The sequence below is a fragment of the Dama dama genome, chromosome 9, assembly GCF_033118175.1.
Source record: "Dama dama isolate Ldn47 chromosome 9, ASM3311817v1, whole genome shotgun sequence".
Taxonomy (NCBI): domain Eukaryota; kingdom Metazoa; phylum Chordata; class Mammalia; order Artiodactyla; family Cervidae; genus Dama; species Dama dama.
Window position 1 is genome coordinate 102,756,460 of NC_083689.1, and position 6,494 is coordinate 102,762,953.

The following is a 6,494-nucleotide window of genomic DNA, read 5'->3' on the forward strand; positions in this document are numbered from 1 at the left end:
AAGGGGGTTCCCTGATGGCCTGGTGGTTAGGATTCTGGGCCTTTGCTGCCGTGGCCGGGCTCAGTCTCCGTCAGGGAACCGAGAGCCTGCAAACCGTGGGCTCTGAATCCACCTTGGAGCAGTATTGGTCTGCATACCCTAATGCTCACCGTCTTCTTTTTTCCACTTGTAACATGTCAGGTCCTTTGTACTTTTTAAAAATTCTTTTTTAAAAATGCTATATGCATGTTGACCTTTCCTGTGATAGTTCTCTTCTTTATTCACGTCTTCCTGGGCATAGGACTCAGGTGAGGTAACCCTGGTCCTATCCTCACTAAAACAAAGACTTCACAGTGGTCAGGGAGTGAGCGCTTTTGCCTTTTCCATTTTAGTTTTACTTTCTGAATGTGTAAGGCCCACTCTAACCCCCTGACATCTGTAGTTTCACACAAACATATCTCTGGTTCCTCTTCTCTTAGTACGTACTAGTTCCTACCCACCAACTACTTCTTCACATTATAAAAGTCATTTTAACTCTACACCTACATTTTGTGATATTGGACATCTTTGCATGTGTAGGTCCAATCTTATTGGCCAAACTTCCTACTCCTAGTTTTCTCGATTTTTATTCAGTTTCCAAACAACCACTGAAATCTCAGTATTTACTTGCAATACTGGGAGAGAAGATGATGAAAATTCTGTGTATAATTTTCACTGAATTGTTTTCCTTAGTCATTTGGTGTGTATATCAAAGGAGAAAAGGACCCAGGCAAAGAAAACCATACTAAAGGACCCGCAGAATTCTCTAGAATGGGTGGCATTTTCCATCACCAGAGCCATCTCTCAGTCTCAGGAAATGAGGTAAATGGAAACTTTCTATGAAAACTAAATCTGTTGAAGTTATTCTGGTTTAATCACAATGTCAACAAAGAAAGTAGTTATTGTGGTTTCATTTCTGTTGTGTGCCTAAGCCTGTGCCCTTGAGAAGTCACACAGCAGAGGTTATCAATTTATGCACACGTACCAAGACTCCCAACACACGAGATCATTCAGTGGGAGCAGTCAGGCTTGACCCCAGACAAAATGCACATTTGATGCACTCCCTGTCCCCTAAAAATACCCCTCTCCATTTCTTTGTTAGTCGCCAGTCTCTTTCCTGCCCTCCCCACACCACTGTATGGTCCCCAGGCTGCTGAGGGGCCTCACACGCGTTTATTCCCAGCGGGAAATCCCTCTCTCACCCGCTGCTCTCTCTTCTTAAGAAGTGAGTCAGTGGAAGCTTGGCATTCACTTTGGAAAGCTGTTGGCTTCTGGGATGCACCAACAGCAAACTGACTAGATCCAGCAGAGTGCAGCATGTTATTTAGTGTAGAAAGAATTTTCCAGGGGGACAAATAGGACGAAAGGGAGACAGAGTATGCTTGGTTATGAAAGCACTGGCTTTCTGAAGGCATATAAAAGAAGGTTCATAGCATACAAGAAAAACTGAAAATAGAATGGTGGTGGGGGGCAAGAACTGAAACCAGCAATGAGGGGGCAGGCAAGGGGACGTCTCCGCTTCCCTTTTCTGCAGGTACTGAACTAACGCACGGCTACGTTTGGAAGGAGTGAGAGATGGAATGTTTCCTCTCAAGGGTACAGAGCAAGACCTTGAAGATGGTCAGGAAATTGTGTCAGGCCAGGACCTCAAATGATGACCTAGATCTCTGCAAAGCTTTTTTATATTTGGCAGTCTGGATAAGCTTGTGTATTTTTTTTTTTTTATAATAACATTTTTATGTGTGTAATCAAAACACTTAGGATTACAAAGAAAACTAATTACACTGAAATACCATTATCAAAATATTAAAGATATGATATGATATATATGATATGATAGCATCTGCTTTTTTAATAACATGTTAAACAATAGGATCTGGTAATTGGACTAATTGCTACCTAATTTTGAAATAGTGATGAATATAAGTTATATATTAGTATATGAACCATAACTATGACACAAAATATCTGTAATTTCTGTCATTAAAATGTTGACAGGACAAAAAGTTGACAGAATAGCTAATTTCATGGTGGCTTGTTCCCTATTTTATAATTGAGGAAAGAAAGAAACATTTAAGTTTCAGTTGGAGAAAAAAACAGTGAAATAATTAGTGAACATAAAGATGTAACATTTTTTTCATCCAAGTTCAAGAACCTTTTAATGTTATTATTCTTGGGAGTCCTTGAACTCCAGGTTAAGAACTTCCATAGCTAAGGGCTGGAGAGGTTGGTCAAGGAACTGTCAAGGAGGGTGTCCTTGGTGGGCCAGAGGATATAACACTGGTGAAAACAGTCTAGGGTAACAGTTTGGAATAGCAGTTGGATATCTAAAATACCTTTGAAATCCATTTTCTTTCTCTGATTCTCAGTGCCATCAGCCAAAGGCAGCCTCCTATCTCTTGCCTTTGTCTGTGCAGAGCTTCCTAGCTCACCCTGCAACCCACTCTCCCGGCACCTCTCCACAGTCCTGAGGAGTAGCTTCGTTTATCTTTCAGTTATGCTTCTGGGGTCAGAGCCACTCTGGTTCTTCATTGCCGCCCACATGGGTATGTAGCTCTTTATTGTGAATTTAAAGTTTCTTCGTGTCGGCTTTGGTCTGTCTTTACAGTCTAAGTCTCCATTAGTCTTCTCCGCATACCCCACGATGCAAAGTCAAAGTGAAGCTGCTCAGTCGTGTCCGACTCTTTGAGGCCCCATGGACTGTACCCCACCGGGGTCCTCCATCCATGGAGTTTTCTAGGCAAGAGTACTGGAGTGGGTTGCCATTCTGCAGGCAAACCCCACTATGGTTCCTTGGTTGGATCTCAGTGTATCCCTGTATAGCCTTTTCTCAGGCGGTTGCTTCCATCTCAGAGTTTCTTTCCCACATTATATGGGCAGAAATCTTAGTCATGCTAAAAGCCTAAGTTCAATCACCTCCCATTGTGAGATTAGGAACTTAGTCTTACTCAACTTGGTTTCTAGATGAATGATTATCTATAGCCTTTGCTCACAAAAAGATGATTAATAAGATCATTTGAAATGAAAGAACAAGACTAAACATGTGATATTGGGGAAGTCCAAGATCATAGATTTTAAAATTTATGATGAGATTCAAGGTAGAGCGATTCAGCAGCAGGTCTAAGGAGTGAGCGAAAGAATTCTAATATCTCAGTGTAAGAAATAGGGAATTGATCAGTTATCAACAGGACATGAACCGTGAACTCCCAGATGTTCAAGCTGGGTTCAGAAAAGGCAGAGGAATCACAGATCAAATTGCCAACATCCGTTGGATCACTGAAAAAGAGAGTTCCAAAAAAACATCTGTTTCTACTTTATTGATGATGCCAAAGCCTTTGACTGTGTGGATTACAATAAACTGTGGAAAATTCTGAACGAGATGGGAATACCTGCCTCTTGCCTTACCTGCCTCTTGAGAGATCTGTATGCAGGTCAGGAAGCAACAGTTAGAACCGGACATGGACCAACAGACTGGTTCCAAATTGTGAAAGGAGGACGTCAAGGCTGTATATCGTCACCCTGCTTATTTAACTTATATGCAGAGTACATCATGAGAAACGCTGGGCTGGATGAAGCACAAGCTGGAATCAAGATTGCCGGGAGAAATATCAATAACCTCAGCTATGCAGATGACACCACCCTTATGGCAGAAAGTGAAGAGGAACTAAAGAGCCTCTTGATGAAAGTGAAAAAGGAGAGTGAAAAAGTTGGCTTAAAGCTCAACATTCAGAAAACTAAGATTATGGCATCTGGTCCCATCACTTCATGGCAAATAGATGGGGAAACAGTGGAAACAGTGGCTGACTTTATTTTTCTGGGCTCCAAAATCACTGCAGATGGTGATTGCAGTCATGAAATTAAAAGACGCTTACTCCTTGGAAGGAAAGTTATGACCAATCTAGACAGCATATTACAAAGCAGAGACATTACTTTGCCAACAAAGGTCGATCTAGTCAAATCTATGGTTTTTCCAGCAGTCATGTATGGATGTGAGACTTGGACTATAAGGAAAGCTGAGCACCAAAGTATTGATGCTTTTGAACTGTGGTGTTGGAGAAGACTCTTGAGAGTCCTTTGGACTGCAAGGAGATCCAACTAGTCCATCCTAAGGGAAATCAGGCCTGAATATTCATTGGAAGGACTGATGTTGAAGCTGAAACTCCAATACTTTGGCCATCTGATACAAAGAACTGACTCATTTGAAAAGATCCTGATGCTGGGAAAGATTGAAGGCGGGAGGAGAAGGGGACAACAGAGGGTGAGATGGTTGGATGGCATCACCGACTCGATGGACATGAGTTTGAGTAAACTCCGGGAGTTGGTGATGGACAGGGAGGCCTGGTGGTCACAGAGTTGGACATGATTGAGCGACTGAACTGACTGAACTGAACAGTTATCAATTGAAGGTCTTATCTCACTTTGTTTGGAGAAATCTGTTTTCATTTTATTTGGCTTTACTACTTGATCTTGCTCCTGTTATCATGTCCGCACCAATGAAAAAGAGGAGAGGATGGTGATAGGAGATGAGGTTTTGCTTATTGACTGTCAACTATGGTGGAATCAATATCAGCATTGGGTCAGGGTGGGGGGTGTCTAGAGAGTATCATTCACAGTAAGGCTATTTTCTTCAAAGGTTCCTTTTACATAGTTTTGACTCCAGCTTTCCGTTTCTTAAATGTTGCCTGCCTTTAACCTGTATGAGGTTCCACATAGGAATTCTCATGCTAACCAACTGCAGCTTTCCAGCTCCCATCACACCCATTATAGAACAAGGCAATCTCACGGCTGCTGATATCAGACCTGATGAATTCTCTGTTCCCTATAAATTATTCAAAAGCAATTTCGACTTACCAGAAACAAATTTCCCTTTCTATGAAAAAGGCAAGCTTTGGTCACTTTCACTTTACAATAACCTAATGATACTCAAAACTAAATAGATGCATACAGAATATTTCTCAAGAAATTTGTCCTTTGAAGGCTAAACTGACCTAAATTCATATCTCTTTACCAGATTCAAATGCAACTTGATATCTCTCAGATGAAAGAGCTGGGAGAGAATTAATATTAAACTGACCTTGAGTTCTCTCAATTTCTGATGAAAAGTTTCAAGTTGCAAATGTTCCTTCCGTGCTTTTGGAACACATTTTTCATAGCTGGAGCAGGCACTCCATTTGCAAGTTCTTTATTTTAGAATTTCTTGGGTAGAATTTTGTGCAACTCATCCACTATGGTAATTCCTTGCAATATAACAAACACATCTGACCACCACACACAATGGCAGTGAGTGCAGAGACTTGGGCACTGCCGCCTACTCTGCTTTGTCATCCTGTCTGGCCCAAGGAAACAGGAGATGGCAGACCTGTGTGACTATGCAATATTTAGGACAAAGATGACTCAGTTTAAAAGGAAGCACTATCTTAGCTCTGAGGTGACAGGACAGGTCTGCAAACAAATACCCTCCATGGAAATGATGATGACAAGTATATGCCCAAAGGAAAGATGCACGTGGCATGTGGACCTCATGAATAATTTGCCTTAATTGTCCATTCTTAAACTTGTGCTTGCAATGCAGGAGACCAGGGTTCGATCCTGGGTTGGGAAGGGCCCCTGGAGAAGAGAATGGCAACCCACTCTGGTATTCTTGCCTGGAGAATTCCATGGACAGAGGAGCCTGGTGGGCTACAGTCTCTGAGGTCGTAAAGTGTCAGACATGACTAAGCGACTAACATGTATGCCTTCCTGAATAATTTGTCTTAACTGTCCATTCTTAAACTTGTGCCCCAACAATTCCCATGAAGATCAAATACACATACTTTGGCTGATTCTCCTTTTGTGATTTTAGCAGGCATTTTACTGAAATAAGGAGACAAGTGTAAGCCAAGGAAATACAACGCATCCTGATGAAGCCTCTGACATTTTGGTTGAAACAGGTGAAGAGTGTCGAACCGCCTTTCAGCAAGGGTTGCCTGGCTTCTCAACCATCTTCTCAAAGGCTGCGGTAAGTCCTGCAGCTGCTGCTGCTGTTGGCATTACAGCCTGCTAGAAAAATCTGTGGGAGACAGAACTCATGTGCTTTCGCTTACATTTTTTGATGATTAAAACTAGAAAAGAAACCAAGCATTAAGTGTACTGGTCTACATTGGGCAACCACACAATCCTGCTTTTTCTGCTTGTTTATTTCCACCGGGGTTTGCTTGTCCGTGGAGGGACGAGTTAAAAAACGAAGCAAACTCAGTCTCTAATGGTAGATAGGGGACAGGTGGGTATGAAGTCCCAAGTTACCCTTGCTCTTTTGGCCATGGTTTTCTGAATCAAATGCAAAGATACCAGCGGATGTGAGGCACACGGCCGCTCTCTTCACCACCCCACGTGCATTCGTGGGGTCCTCACTGCTGTGCTACAGGATCTGAAGTTGCATCCCCTGAGCCCACATCTCACTAAGGCAGCTTTCTTCCCACTGTGTCCCTGAGAACAGG

The 6,494-nt window shown here is 42.3% G+C and overlaps 1 long non-coding RNA gene across 1 annotated transcript in view; it reads left to right on the forward strand.

Moving 5' to 3' along the window:
- Positions 1-5,959, forward strand: part of LOC133061507 (uncharacterized) — a 161,029-nt gene extending 155,070 nt beyond the window's left edge. The window contains exon 4 of the long non-coding RNA XR_009694004.1: positions 5,864-5,959. This is a non-coding gene — a long non-coding RNA (uncharacterized LOC133061507). The remainder of the gene's footprint in view (positions 1-5,863) is intronic.
- Positions 5,960-6,494: the final 535 nt, after the last annotated feature.